The 16,461-nt window shown below is 44.2% G+C and overlaps 1 protein-coding gene across 7 annotated transcripts in view; it reads right to left on the bottom strand.

Annotated features, from left to right (window-relative positions):
* The window catches only part of anne (anne boleyn), a 1,549,371-nt gene that overhangs the window by 679,300 nt on the left and 853,610 nt on the right, over positions 1-16,461 (bottom strand). The gene's annotated exons all lie outside the window — the stretch shown is intronic.

Below are 16,461 nucleotides of genomic sequence, written 5' to 3'. Positions count from 1 at the left end.
GAGTTTTTCGGGACCATTACCGTATGGTTTTCGGGACCCCGTCAGGGTAATTTCGGGACTTTTTCGGGATCATTTGGGGACCCTTCCGGCATCACATCTACATGGTTTTCGGGATTCGTCCGGTATCTCGTCCGGGTCATTTCGGGACTTTTCGGGACTATTTCGGGATCATTTGGGGACCCTTCATGGATCCTTTCTGAACGGTTTACCGTCGGGATCATTTCGCGACTGTTTCTGGATTATTTCGGGGTCATTTGGGGAGCTTTCCGGCATTAGTTCTGTATGGTTTTCGGAATACGTATGGAATCCCGTCAGGGTCATTTCGGGATAATTCGGTATTTGTCCGGGATCCCATCGGGATTATTTCGGGACTTTTCCGGGACTATTTTGGTATTATTTTGGGACCCTTCCGGGATCATTTAAGGACCCTCCGAAGCCGATAGTTCAGCACACATGCCTTTTTAAACGGTTTTATTTAGCTTGACTTGAGGCTGGTTGGTTGGATGGCTGGTTGGCTGGCTGGCACGAATTTTGTAATTGAAATTTAAGTAACTTCCCGATAATGTACAAGGTTGAAACTTGAGATATAGTTCAGAACCCGATGACAATGCAATAATAAGAAAAAATCGCCGCTAGGTGGCACAAGGATCGAGATATTAAAAAAAATCGTATTTGTGGTGCAATTTGGCTCATATTTGGAATACATAATACATACAAGAATAGAAAGCGACATATGAAAAAAATCGCCGCTAGGTGGCGTAAGGATCGATATATTCACAAAACTTGTATTTGTGATCCGATTTGGCTCATATTTGGAACACATAATACATACAAGAATAGAAAGCGACCTATGAAAGAATCGCAGCTAGGTGGCGCAAGGATCGAGATATTCACAGAAATCGTATTTTTGGTCCGATTTGGTCCATATGTGGAACAAATATTACATACAGTCCGCTAGAAGTGACATCAATATATTTTGGAGTTGGATGAGGGACAAGAATACGTGGCGCAGAGTCGAGTAAAGTCTTTGGAAGGATTATGTATTGAGGACTTATATTGTAACAAATTGTCAGGAAAGAGTCCTTGTAATAATGAGTCACTAAATGAACTAAATAGAATAAGAAATAATAGGCAATTAAATAAAGACTAAAAACTTGAAAATAAAATGATTAAAAAAAAATATTTAAGGTAAACGGTTTTATTGAAAACAATACTTAAATGAAGTAATAATAATACTAAAAGCTAGAAAATTATTAGGTAGGTCCTAGGTAATAGTCATCAAACACCTCATCAATCTAGGGCGTTGATCAGACAATTAAATAAAAGCGTTGGACGCGTCAAATTTCTATTGATAGTCATATATAAGACGAACTGAACCCTAATCAGGTTATGCTACGCCTCATATTTTTAGAAATTTCACGCGCCCAACGCTTTTATTTAATTGTCTGATCAACGCCCTAGATTGATGAGGAGTGTGATGACTAGTACCTAGGACCTACCTAATTGTTTTATAGCTTTTAGTATTATTATTACTTCATGTAAGTATTGTTTTCAATAAAACCCTTTAACTTAAAAAATTTGTTTAAATTATTTTATTAAATTATGAGCTTTTATGGCCATAGATTTGCTGCAAATTATTCGTAATAAAAATTCGGTATGTTTTATCTTTAATATCTAACACAGCTTTTTCGTTCTCTTTTTGAGTTTTTTAAATGAATCCTGTAACGCACTGTTATAACTATAATTAATCTTTTTGCAATATTTTAACCAATTAATACCCGAAAAAGCACCACTATTTTCATCTAAAAAAGTATCTTTGTTTTTAGCTAATTGTAGTTTCACTCCTTTGTTCTATGTATGTTCCTTCACCCCTGTCATATCAATTAATTTAACTTAAAAGAAAATGTGATTTTTTAATTCGAAAAAACTGTATTGTACGTAAGCGTGCCTTACAAGTTATCAGCTTATTTAGTACATTTTTACTCTTTTACAAAAATAAAATATATTAGACAAAAATAATTTTTAAACAGATAACTTGATTAGTAGGCTAACGTGAATAGCCCATATATTTTATTTTCTCTTTGCGGACGGGGCCGCGGGTAAAAGCTAGTCTAATCTAATCTAATATATCTAATATCTAATACTTTATCTAATATCTAATATAAATGGCAAAGTTTGGATGTTTGGATGTTTAGATGTTTGGATGTTTGGATGTTTGGATGTTTGTCCAGACGTTTGTCTTTGTGACTCAATCACGCAAGAACGTTTGGACCGATTTGGATGCAATTTTGCATGCATATAGCCAATAGTCTAGAAGGATCTACTAGCTATATATTTTTCAAAAGGGGCGTGGTCGCTGCCCCCTAGGAACAATTATAATTTAATTATTATATTTTTTTGTCTTTGCGACTGAATCACGCCAGAATGGCTACACGGATTTTGATGAAGTTTGGGACACAGACAGTAGTCTACTAGTGAAATTTTTTTCGGACATGGAAAGAGGGGTGGGGGTTCCACGACCCCTTCGAGCAATCTAATATATATTATAAACTAGCCTTTACCCGCGGCCCCGTCCGCAAGGGGAAAATAAAATATATGTGCTATTCACGTTAGCCTGCTTATCAACTTATCTGTTTAAAAATTATTTTTGTCTAATGTATTTTATTTTTGTAATTTAGTAAAAAAAAGAACTAAGTGAGAAAATAAGCTGAAAGGCACGCTTTCATGAATAGTACAATAAAGTTTTTTTCGAATTCAAAAAAAAATACATTTTGTTTTTAAATTAAATTAACTGATATGGGAGGGGTGAAAGAATTACTACTCATAGAAAAAAGGAGTGAACCTACAATTAGCTAAAACCAAAGAGAATTTTTTAGATGAAAATAGTTTTACTTTTTCGGGTATTTAGTTGGTTAAAATATTACAAAAAGTGTAATTATAGTTATAACAGTTCGTTACATGATTCATTTAAAAAACTCAAAAATAGAACGAAAAAGCTGTATTAGATTGAAGATAAAACATACGGAATTTTAATTACGAATAATTAGCAGCAAATCTACGGCCATAAAAGCTCACAATTTAAAAAGGCATGTGTGCTGAACTACCGGTTGCGAAGAGACCTAAAATGATTCCGGAAGGGTCCCAAGATGATACTAAAATTCCCGGACAGATCCCGAAAATCATCCAGATATTAACCAGGAAGGGTCCGGTAATTCCGAAATAGTCCCGAAAAGTCGTGAAATAACCCTGATGGGATCCCGAACTGATCCCAAAACCCATCCCGAAATGATGCCCATATGATCCCGTAATAATACAGAAAAGTAACGAACTGACCCCTGAAAGGTCCCCAAGTGGTCGCTAAACGATTCCGTATTAGTATCGAAAAAGTACCGAAACGACCCCAACAGGTTCCCAAACGGATCCCGAAAACCATCCAGAAATGATGCTGAAAGGCTCCCCAAATGATCTCGTGTTAGTCCCGAAAAAGTACAGGAATAACCCCGACGGGATACCAGACGGATCCCGAAAACCATCTAGAAATTATGGCGAAAGGGTCTCCAAATGATCCCGTATTAGTCCCGAAAAAGTCTCGAAATGACCCCGACGGGATCCCGAAAGGATCGCGAAAACTATCCAAAAATGAACCCGGAAAGGTCCCCAAATTATCCCCTAATAGTCCCGAAATTACCCTGCTGGGATCCCGAACGGATCCCGAAAACCATCCAGAAATGATCCCGTATTAGTCCCGAAAAAGTACAGGAATGTCCTAGAAGGGTTCCCAAACGGATACCGGAAACCATCCAGAAATGATACAGAAAGGCTCCCCAAATGATCCCGTATTAGTCCCGAAAAAGTACAGGAACAGCCCCGACGGTATTCCTGACGGATCCCGAAAACCATCTAGAAATTATGCCGGAATGGACACCAAATGATCCCGAAAAAATCCCGAAATGGCCCCAATGGGACCCCGAAAGGATCCCGAAAACCTACCAGAAATGATACCGAAAGGCTCCCCAAATGATCCCGTATTAGTCCCGAAAAAGTACAGGAATAGCCCAGACGGCTTCCCAAACGGACACCGGAAACCATCCAGAAATGATACCGAAAGGCTCCCCAAATGATCCCGTATTAGTCCCGAAAAAGTACAGGAATAGCCCCGACGGGATTCCTGACGGATCCGTAGAACCATCTTGTAATGATGCCGGAAGGTACCCCAAATGATCCCGAAAAAGTCCCGAAATGACCCCGATGGGATCCCGGACGGATCCCGAAAACCATACAGAAATTATGCCGGAAGGGACCCCAAATTATCCCGAAAAAGTCCCGAAATGACCCCGGTGGGATCCCGAACGGATCCCGAAAACCATCCAGAAATGATGCCGAAAGGCTTCCCAAATGATCTCCTATTAGTCCCGAAAAAGTGCAGGAATGGCCCCGACGGGTTCCCAAACGGACACCGGAAACCATCCAGAAATGATACCGAAAGGTTCCCAAAATGATCCCGTATTAGTCCCGAAAAAGTACAGGAATAGACCGACGGGATTCCTGACGGATCCGGAAAACCATCCAGAAATTATGCCGGAAGGGACACCAAATGATCCCGAAAAAGTCTCGAAATGATCCCGACGGGATCCCGGACGGATCCCGAAAACCAACCAGAAATGATGCCGAAAGGGTCTCCAAATGATCCCGTATTAGTCGCAAAAAAGTCCCGAAATGACCCCGACGGAATCCCGGACGGATACCGAAAACCATCCAAAAATTATGGCGAAAGGGTCCCCAAATGATCCCGTATTAGTCGAGGAAAAGTCTCGAAATGACACCGACGGGATCCCAGACGGATCCCGAAAACCATCCAGAAATGATGGCGAAATGGTCTCCAAATGATCCCGTATTAGTCGCGAAAAAGTTCCGAAATGACCCCGATGGGATCCCGGACGGATCCCGAAAACCATCCAGAAATGAACCTGGAAGGGACCCCAAATGATCCCGAAAAAGTCCCGAAATGACCCCGATGGGATCCCGGACGTATCCCGAAAAATATCCAGAAATGATGCCGGAAAGGTTCCCAAATAGTCCCGAAATGACCCTGACGGGGTCCCGAAAACCATCTAGAAATGATGGCGAAAGGGTCCCCCAAATGATCCCTTATTAGTGGCGAAAAAGTCCCGAAATTACCCCGAGGGGATCCCGAAAACCATCCAGAAATGATGCCGGAAGGGACCCCAAATGATCAAGAAAAAGTCCCGAAATGGCCCCGAAGGGATCCCGAACGGATCCCGAAAACCATCCAGAAATGCCGGAAGGGACCCCAAATGATCAAGAAAAAGTCCCGAAATGACCCCGACGGGATCCCGGACGGATACCGAAAACCATCCAGAAATGGGGCCGGCAGGTACCCCTAATAATCCCGAAATAGTCCTGAAATGACTCCGTCCGCATCCCGGACGGATCCCTTAAACTATCCACTATGATGCCCGAAAGGTCCTCAAATGATTCCCTAATAGTCCCGAAATGGCTCTGACGGGACCCCCGGACGGATCCCGAAAACCATTCAGAAATGATGCCGGTAGGTACCCCAAATGATCCCGAAATTGTTCCGAAATGATCCGTCGGGATCCCAAACGGATCCCGAAAACTATCCAGAAATGATGCCGGAAAGTTCATAAAATGATCCCCTAATAGTCCCGAAATGACCCTGACGGGATCCCGGACGGATCCAGAAAACCATCCAGAAATGATGCCGAAAGAGCACCCAAATGATCCCGTATTAGACGAGAAAAATTCCCGAAATGACCCCGACGGGATCCCGGACGGATCTCGAAAACCATACAGAAATGATGGCGGAAGATACCCCAAATGATCCCTAAATAGCCCCGAAATGGTCGCGACGGGATCCCGAACGGATCCCGAAAACCATCCAGAAATGATGCGCCGCAAGGGACCAACAATAACCCCGAAAAAGTCCCGTAATAATCCCGGAAACCATCAAGAATTTATCTCTCAAAGGTGCGCAAATGATCCCGGGATGCCGGACGGATTACGAAACCCATCCAGAAATGATGCCGGAAGGGTCCCCTAATGATCGCAAAATAGTCCCGAAATGACGGAGCCCGAAAACTATACAGAAATTATCCCGGAAGGGTCCCAAAATGATCCCGAAATAGTCCCGAAAAAGTCCCGAAATGACCTCGACGGGATCCCGGACGGATCCCGAAAACCATCAAGAAATGATCCCGGAAGGGTCTCGATATGACTCTAATGGGATTACAAATAAGATGAAGGTAATTATAAAACCATGTTAAACAGGCAGCAGGAGCGTTGGAGCGAATGAAAATTTACAAAGAAACATACAGGTAAAGCTAATAAAAGCGTGCTAATGAAAACAATTGATGGGGGCGGTTGGCGGGAGGAGACGGAGAGCACCACCGGTCGTTTTTCCAAATTGTTGAGATCTCGATCTGTATGAGCCAGATACCAAAAATTATACATTTAGAAGAACATTTATATTGAGTTATAACAATTTATAGATTTTACACCAGAGGGGGGTGATAAAGGGGGGCGGCGGAGGGTGTCACTGCTTACTTTGTAAGCCCTCGACTTATTTGATCCCTTGAGTCTGTGAAATTTGTGAAGGCCAGTATACGTAAAGTTATAATGTGTAAAAATTATTAAAAAGTAATTGCTCGAAGGGGTCGTGGGACCTCCACCCCTCTTTCCATGTTCGAAAAAAATTTCGCCAGTAGACTACTGTCTGTGTCCCAAATTTCATCAAAATCCGTGTAGCCATTCTGGCGTGATTCAGTCGCAAAGACGAAAAAATATAATAATTAAATTAAAACTGTTCCTAGGGGCGGCGACCACGCCCCTTTTGACAAATATATAGCTAGTAGATCCTTCTAGACTACTGGCTATATGTGTGCAAAATTTCATCCAAATCGGTCCAGCCGTTCTTGCGTGGTTGAGTCACAAAGACAAACGTCTGGACAAACATCCAAACATCCAAACATCTAAACATCCAAACTTTGCCATTTATAATATACTAGCCTTTACCCGCGGCCCCGTCCGCAAGGAAAAAATAAAATATATGTGCTATTCACGTTAGCCTGCTTATCAACTTATCTGTTTAAAAATTATTTTTGTCTAATGTATTTTATTTTTGTAATTTAGTAAAAAAAAGAACAAAGTGAGAAGATAAGCTGAAAGGCACGCTTTCATGAATAGTACAATAAGGTTTTTTTCGAATTAAAAAAAAATACATTTTGTTTTTAAATTAAATTAACTGATATGGGAGGGGTGAAAGAATTACTACTCATAGAACAAAGGAGTGAAACTACAATTAGCTAAAACCAAAGAGAATTTTTTAGATGAAAATAGTGTTGCTTTTTCGGGTATTTAGTTGGTTAAAATATTACAAAAAGTGTAATTATAGTTATAACAGTTCGTTACACGATTCATTTAAAAAACTCAAAAATAGAACGAAAAAGCTGTATTAGATTGAAGATAAAACATACGGAATTTTAATTACGAATAATTAGCAGCAAATCTACGGCCATAAAAGCTCATAATTTAAAAAGACATGTGTGCTGAACTACCGGTTGCGAAGAGACCTAAAATTATCCCGGAAGGGTTCCAAGTTGATACTAAAATTCCCGGACAGATCCCGAAAATCATCCAGATATTAACCAGGAAGGGTCCCAAAATGATTCCGAAATAGTCCCGAAAAGTCGTGAAATAACCCTGATGGGATCCCGAACTGATCTCAAAACCCATCCCGAAATGATGCCCATATGATCCCGTAATAATACAGAAAAAGTCACGAAGTGACCCCTGAAAGGTCCCCAAATGGTCGCTAAACGATTCCGTATTAGTATCGAAAAAGTACAGAAACGACCCCAACGGGTTCCCAAATGGATCCCGGAAACCATCCAGAAATGATACCGAAAGGCTCCCCAAATGATCCCGTATTAGTCCCGAAAAAGTACAGGAATGGTCCCGACGGGATTCCTGACGGATCCCGAAAACCATCCAGAAATTATGCCGGAAGGGACACCAAATGATCCCGAAAAGTCACGAAATGATCCCGACGGGATCCCGGATGGATCCCCGAAAACCACACAGAAATGATGCCGAAAGGGTCTCCAAATGATCCCGAAAAAGTCCCGAAATGACCCCGACGGTATCCCGAAAACAAACCAGAAATGATGCCGGTATCCCCAAATGATCCCGAAATAGTCCCGAAATGAAACCGACGGGATCCCGGACGGATCCCGAAAACCAACCAGAAATGATGCCGGATGGGACCCCAAATGATCCCGAAAAAGTCCCGAAATGACCCCGACGGTATCCCGAAAACAAACCAGAAATGATGCCGGTATCCCCAAATGATCCCGAAATAGTCCCGAAATGACCCCGACGGGATCCCGGACGGATCCCGAAAACCAACCAGAAATGATGCCGAAAGGGTCTCCAAATGATTCCGTATTAGTCGCGAAAAAGTCCCAAAATAACCCGGACGGATCCCCAAAACCATCTTGAAATGATGGCGGAGGGTACCCCAAATGATCCCGAAATTATCCCGACGGCATCCCGGACGGATCCCGAAAACCATCCAGAAATGATGGCGAAAGGGTCTCCAAATGATCCCGTATTAGTCCCGAAAAAGTCCCGAAATTACCACGACGGGATCCCGGACGGGTCCCCAAAACCATCTTGAAATGATGCCGGAAGGTACCCCAAATGATCCCGAAAAAGTCCTGAAATGACCCCGACGGGATCCCGGACAGATCCCGAAAACCATCCAGAAATGATACCGGAAGGGACCCCAAAGGATACCAAAAAAGTGCCGAAATGACCCCGATGGGATCCCGGACGGATCCCGAAAACCATCCAGAATTGATGCCAGAAGGGACCCCAAATGATCCCGAAAAATTCCCGAAATGACCCCGATGGGATTCCGGACGGATCCCGAAAACCATCCAGAAATGATGGCGAAAGGGTCTCCAAATTATCCCGTATTAGTCCCGAAAAAGTGCAGGAATAGCCCCGACGGGATTCCTCACGGATCCGGAAAACCATCCAGAAATTATGCCCGAAGGGACACCAAAAGATCCCGAAAATGTCCCGGAATTACCCCGACGGGATCCCAGACGGATCCCAAAAACCAGAAATGATGCCGAAAAGCTCCCCAAATGATCCCGTGTTAGTCTCGAAAAAGTGCAGGAATAGCCCCGACGGGATTCCGGACGGATCCGCAAAACCATCTTGTAATGATACCGGAAGGTACCCCAAATGATCCCGAAAAAGTCCCGAAATGACCCCGATGGGATCCCGGACGGATCCCGAAAACCATCCAGAAATGATACCGGAAGGGACCCCAAAGGATACCAAAAAAGTGCCGAAATGACCCCGATGGGATCCCGGACGGATCCCGAAAACCATCCAGAATTGATGCCAGAAGGGACCCCAAATGATCCCGAAAAATTCCCGAAATGACCCCGATGGGATTCCGGACGGATCCCGAAAACCATCCAGAAATGATGGCGAAAGGGTCTCCAACGGATCCCGTATTAGTCCCGAAAAAGTCTCGAAATTACCACGACGGGATCCCGAAGGGATCGCGAAAACTATCCAGAAATGAAGCCGGAAAGGTCCCCAAATGATCCCCTAATAGTCCCGAAATTACCCTGCTGGGATCCCGAACGGATCCCGAAAACCAATCAGAAATGATGCCGAAAGGCTCCCCAAATGATCCCTTATTAGTCCCGAAAAAGTACAGGAATGTCCCAGAAGGGTTCCCAAACGGATACCGGAAACCATCCAGAAATGATACAGAAAGGCTCCCCAAATGATCCCGTATTAGTCCGGAAAAAGTACAGGAACAGCCCCGACGGTATTCCTGACGGATCCCGAAAACCATCCAGAAATTATGCCGGAATGGACACCAAATGATCCCGAAAAAATCCCGAAATGGCCCCGATGGGCCCCGAACGGATCCCGAAAACCATCCAGAAATTATACCGAAAGGCTCCCCAAATGATCTCATATTAGTCCCGAAAAATTACAGGAATAGCCCCGACGGGATTCCTGACGGACCCGGAAAACCATCCAGAAATTATGCCGGAAGGGACCCCAAGTGATCCCGAAAAAGTCCCGAAATGACCCCGGTGGGATCCCGAACGGATCCCGAAAACCATCCAGAAATGATGCCGAAAGGCTCCCCAAATGATCCGGTATTAGTCCCGAAAAAGTGCAGGAATGGCTCCGACGGGTTCCCAAACGGACACCGGAAACCATCCAGAAATGATACCGAAAGGCTCCCAAAATGATCCCGTATTAGTCCCGAAAAAGTACAGGAATAGCCCCGACGGGATTCCTGACGGATCCGGACAACCATCCAGAAACTATGCCGGAAGGGACACCAAATGATCCCGAAAAAGTCTCGAAATGATCCCGACGGGATCCCGGACGGTTCCCGAAAACCAACCAGAAATGATGCCGGAAGGGTCTCCAAATGATCCCGTATTAGTCGCGAAAAAGTCCCGAAATGACCCCGACGGAATCCCGGACGGATCCCGAAAACCATCCAGAAATTATGGCGAAAGGGTCCCCAAATGATCCCGTATTAGTCGGGGAAAAGTCTCGAAATGACACCGACGGGATCCCAGACGGATCCCGAAAACCATCCAGAAATGATGGCGAAATGGTCTCCAAATGATCCCGTATTAGTAGCGAAAAAGTTCCGAAATGACCCCGATGGGATCCCGGTCGGATCCCGAAAACCATACAGAAATGAACTTGGAAGAGACACCAAATGATCCCGAAAAAGTCCCAAAATGACCCCGATGGGATCCCGGACGGATCCCGAAAACCATCCAGAAATGATGGCGAAAGGGTCTCCAAATAATCCCGTATTAGTCCCGAAATGACCCCGATGGGATCCCGGACAGATCCCGAAAAATATCCAGAAATGATGCCGGAAAGGTTCCCAAATAGTCCCGAAATGACCCTGACGGGATCCCGAAAACCATCTAGAAATGATGGCGAAAGGGTCCCCCAAATGATCCCTTATTAGTCGCGAAAAAGTCCCGAAATGACCCCAAGGTGATCCCGAAAACCATCCAGAAATTATGGCGAAAGGGTCCCCAAATGATCCCGTATTAGTCGGGGAAAAGTCTCGAAATGACACCGACGGGATCCCAGACGGATCCCGAAAACCATCCAGAAATGATGGCGAAATGGTCTCCAAATGATCCCGTATTAGCCGCGAAAAAGTTCCGAAATGACCCCGATGGGATCCCGGTCGGATCCCGAAAACCATACAGAAATGAACTTGGAAGAGACACCAAATGATCCCGAAAAAGTCCCAAAATGACCCCGATGGGATCCCGGACGGATCCCGAAAACCATCCAGAAATGATGGCGAAAGGGTCTCCAAATAATCCCGTATTAGTCCCGAAATGACCCCGATGGGATCCCGGACGGATCCCGAAAACCATCCAGAAATGATGCCGGAAGGGACCCCAAATGATCCCGAAAAAGTCCCGAAATGACCCTGATGGGATCCCGGATGGATCCCGAAAACCATCCAGAAATGATGGCGAAAGGGTCTCCAACTGATCCCGTATTAGTCCCGAAAAAGTCTCGAAATTACCACGACGGGATCCCGAAAGGATCGCGAAAGCTATCCAGAAATGAAGCCGGAAAGGTCCCCAAATGATCCCCTAATAGTCCCGAAATTACCCTGCTGGGATCCCGAACGGATCCCGAAAACCATCCAGAAATGATGCCGAAAGGCTCCCCAAATGATCCCGTATTAGTCCCGAAAAAGTACAGGAATGTTCCAGAAGGGTTCCCAAACGTATACCGGAAACCATCCAGAAATGATACAGAAAGGCTCCCGAAATGATCCCGTATTAGTCCCGAAAAAGTACAGGAACAGCCCCGACGGTATTCCTGATGGATCCCGAAAACCATCCAGAAATTATGCCGGAATGGACACCAAATGATCCCGAAAAAATCCCGAAATGGCCCCGATGGGACCCCGAACGGATCCCGAAAACCATCCAGAAATGATACCGAAAGGCTCCCCAAATGATCCCGTATTAGTTCCGAAAAAGTACAGGAATAGGCCCGACGGGTTCCCAAACGGACACCGGAAACCATCCAGAAATGATACCGAAAGGCTCCCAAAATGATCCCGTATTAGTCCCGAAAAAGTACAGGAATAGCCCCGACGGGATTCCTGACGGATCCGGAAAACTATCCAGAAATTATGCCGGAAGGGACCCCAAGTGATCCCGAAAAATTCCCGAAATGACCCCGGTGGGATCCCGAACGGATCCCGAAAACCATCCAGAAATGATGCCGAAAGGCTCCCCAAATGATCCCGTATTAGTCCCGAAAAAGTGCAGGAATGGCCCCGACGGGTTCCCAAACGGACACCGGAAACCATCCAGAAATGATACCGAAAGGCTCCCAAAATGATCCCGTATTAGTCCCGAAAAAGTACAGGAACAGCCCCGACGGTATTCCTGACGGATCCCGAAAACCATCCAGAAATTATGCCGGAATGGACACCAAATGATCCCGAAAAAATCCCGAAATGGCCCCGATGGGACCCCGAACGGATCCCGAAAACCATCCAGAAATGATACCGAAAGGCTCCCCAAATGATCCCGTATTAGTCCCGAAAAAGTACAGGAATAGCCCCGACGGGATTCCTGACGGATCCGGAAAACTATCCAGAAATTATGCCGGAAGGGACCCCAAGTGATCCCGAAAAAGTCCCGAAATGACCCCGGTGGGATCCCGAACGGATCCCGAAAACCATCCAGAAATGATGCCGGAAGGGACCCCAAATGATCAAGAAAAAGTCCCGAAATTACCCCGACGGGATCCCGGACGGATACCGAAAACCATCCAGAAATGATGCCGGTAGGTACCCCAAATAATCCCGAAATAGTCCTGAAATGACTCCGTCCGCATCCCGGACGGATCCCTTAAACTATCCACTATGATGCCCGAAAGGTCCTCAAATGATCCCCTAATAGTCCCGAAATGGCTCTGACGGGACCCGGACGGATCCCGAAAACCATTCAGAAATGATGCCGGTAGGTACCCCAAATGATCCCGAAATTGTTCCGAAATGACCCGTCGGGATCCCGAACGGATCCCGAAAACTATCCAGAAATGATGCCGGAAAGTTCATCAAATGATCCCCTAATAGTCCCGAAATGACCCTGACGGGATCCCGGACGGATCCCGAAAACCATCCAGAAATGATGCCGAAAGGGCACCCAAATAATCCCGTATTAGACGAGAAAAATTCCCGAAATGACCCCGACGGGATCCCGGACGGATCTCGAAAACCATACAAAAATGATGGCGGAAGATACCCCAAATGATCCCTAAATAGCCCCGAAATGGCCGCGACGGGATCCCGGACGGATCCCAAAAACCATCCAGAAATGATGTCGCAAGGGACCAACAATAACCCTGTAACGACAGCGTGTCTCCATACTGGCTTAAATGAGTGGCAGAGTGTATATGCGTCTATGTGTTTATGTGTTTTGTGTTCAGGTCCGTGCCTTAGCCGCAATGTTGCCATTAAAATAATATTAACATAATAACATTAACATTGACAACATTGTACCTATAGTGAACTCAATGTGGCAACGGAAATAAGATGTTGCGCTTGGCATCATGTTGTTATAATAAGTAAAATTTCACCATGTTGCTAACAACCTAGCAGCCTTGACGAATGATAAGTAACTATGTGTTTGTTCTGTTCGGTATTATGTATGTGGATGTGTATTTGTGCAAGGCTATGAGCGTGTGAATGCATCAGTGTGAGCGGTCAAGGCACGAACCAAATGTATCTGTGTAGGTGTTCGTTTTGTGGAGCGGTAGGCATGTGAATGTATGAGTGCCTGATTGTATGGATGAAAAATACTGGAAAGCAGAAAAGAAGGTTTAGCTTGTATAGGTAGGAATTTTCCGTTTCTGGGTAACGTTTCTTACCACGGCGATGGCTATAAGAAGGGGGAAAATCAGCCAACGGGCCAAAGTATCATTTTACCAGTGCCAGTGCGTGTAAGTGCAAAGTGTGAAATACGTAAAAATATTTTAATTACACCAAGTTTTTAGTGCGCGCCTCAAACCGGAGTTAAAGCCTGTTTTCTAAATCGTTTGGCCAGCTAAAGTTTTTTTGAGTAGTGCGCGGCGAAAAGTGTATCGCGAACGTTAAAACCAAATAAATCTGGTTTTCCACCTAGCACCCGATCCGGACCATTACAGCAGAAATAAACTAAACTACAACGTGTGTCGCAACAGCTGAAAACCAGGTAAGTCTAATGGTTTCCTTTGGCTTTGGATTTGTTTTTTTTTCCCACTTGGCATGCCCACTGGGAAATTGGCTTCTATACAGCCAATTTGCCAAGCAAGCCAAAAGAAAACTTGCATCGACATATACATCTCTGCATACAAATATATGTATGTAGAGGAATATATGACTATGCAGACAAGAAATCCGTAGGCAATTATGTACATGTACATAGATACGCTTTTACTTTTGAATGCCCAAGACGACGAGCTAGCTTGGGCCCGCAAGCATACCTGCTTGCCGCCGCTCCTCGCCATCCAAACAGTCAGCCACGTAACAACCCCGAAAAATTCCCGTAATGATCCCGGAAACCAGCAAGAATTTATCTCTCAAAGGTACGCAAATGATCCCGAAAATACCCCGACGGGATGCCGGACGGATTACGAAACCCATCCAGAAATGATGCCGGAAGGGTCCCCTAATGATCGCAAAATAATCCCGAAATGACGGAGCCCGAAAACTATACAGAAATTATCCCGAACGGATCGCGAAAACTATCCAGAAATGATGCCGGAAAGTTCATCAAATGATCCCCTAATAGTCCCGAAATGACCTCGACGGGATCCCGGACGGATCCCGAAAACCATCCAGAAATGATCCCGGAAGGGTCTCGATATGACCCTAATGGGATTACAAATAAGGTGAAGGTAATTATAAAACCATGTTAAAAAGGCAGCAGGAGCGTTGGAGCGAATGAAAAGTTACAAAGAAACATACAGGTAAAGCTAATAAAAGCGTGCTAATGAAAACAATTAAAGGAGGGCGGTTGGCGGGAGGAGACTGAGAGCACCACCGGTCGTTGTCCCAAATTGTTTAGATCTCGATCTGTATGAGCCAGATACCAAAAATTATACAATTAGAAGAACATTTATATTGAGTTATAACAATTTATAGATTTTACACCAGAGGGGGAGATAAAGGGGGGGGGGGGGGCGGCGGAGGATGTAACTGCTTACTTTGTAAGCCCTCGACTTATTTGACCCCTTGAGTCTGTGATATTGGTGAAGGCCAGTATACGTAAAGTTATAATGTGTAAAAATTATTAAAAAGTAATTGCTCGAAGGGGTCGTGGGAGCCCCAGCCCTCTTTCCATGTTCGAAAAAAATTTCGCTAGTAGACTACTGTCTGTGTCCCAAATTTCATCAAAATCCGTGTAGCCATTCTGGCGTGATTCAGTCGCAAAGACGAAAAAATATAATAATTAAATTATAACTGTTCCTAGGCGGCGGCGACCACGCCCCTTTTGAGAATTATATAGCTAGTATATCCTTCTAGACTATTGGCTATATTAGTGCAAAATTTCATCCAAACCGGTCCAGTCGTTCTTGCGTGGTTGAGTCACAAAGACAAACGTCTGGAAAAACATCCAAACATCCAAACATTCAAACTTTGCCATTTATAATATATATTAGATACTAGCCTTTACCCGCGGCCCCGTCCGCAAGGAGAAAATAAAATATATGTGCTATTCACGTTAGCCTGCTTATCAACTTATCTGTTTAAAAATTATTTTTGTCTAATGTATTTTATTTTTGTAATTTAGTAAGAAAAAGAACTAAGTGAGAAGATAAGCTGAAAGGCACGCTTTCATGAATAGTACAATAAAGTTTTTTTCGAATTAAAAAAAAAAAAAACATTTTGTTTTTAAATTAAATTAACTGATATGGGAGGGGTGAAAGAATTACTACTCATAGAACAAAGGAGTGAACCTACAATTAGCTAAAACCAAAGAGAATTTTTTAGATGAAAATAGTGTTGCTTTTTCGGGTACTTAGTTGGTTGAAATATTACAAAAAGTGTAATTATAGTTATAACAGTTCGTTACACGAGTCGTTCAAAAAACTCAAAAATAGAACGAAAAAGCTGTATTAGATTGAAGATAAATCATACGGAATTTTAATTACGAATAATTAGCAGCAAATCTACCGCCATAAAAGCTCATAATTTAAAAAGGCATGGGTGCTGAACTACCGGTTGCGAAGAGACCTAAAATGATCCCGGAAGGGTCCCAAGATGATACTAAAATTCCCGGACAGATCCCGCAAATCATCCAGATATTAACCAGGAAGGGTCCCAAA

The sequence above is a fragment of the Eurosta solidaginis genome, chromosome X (genome assembly GCF_040869045.1).
Source record: "Eurosta solidaginis isolate ZX-2024a chromosome X, ASM4086904v1, whole genome shotgun sequence".
Classification (NCBI taxonomy): domain Eukaryota; kingdom Metazoa; phylum Arthropoda; class Insecta; order Diptera; family Tephritidae; genus Eurosta; species Eurosta solidaginis.
Note: the sequence above shows the minus strand (reverse complement) of the source record. Positions and strands in the feature narration are given on the sequence as shown.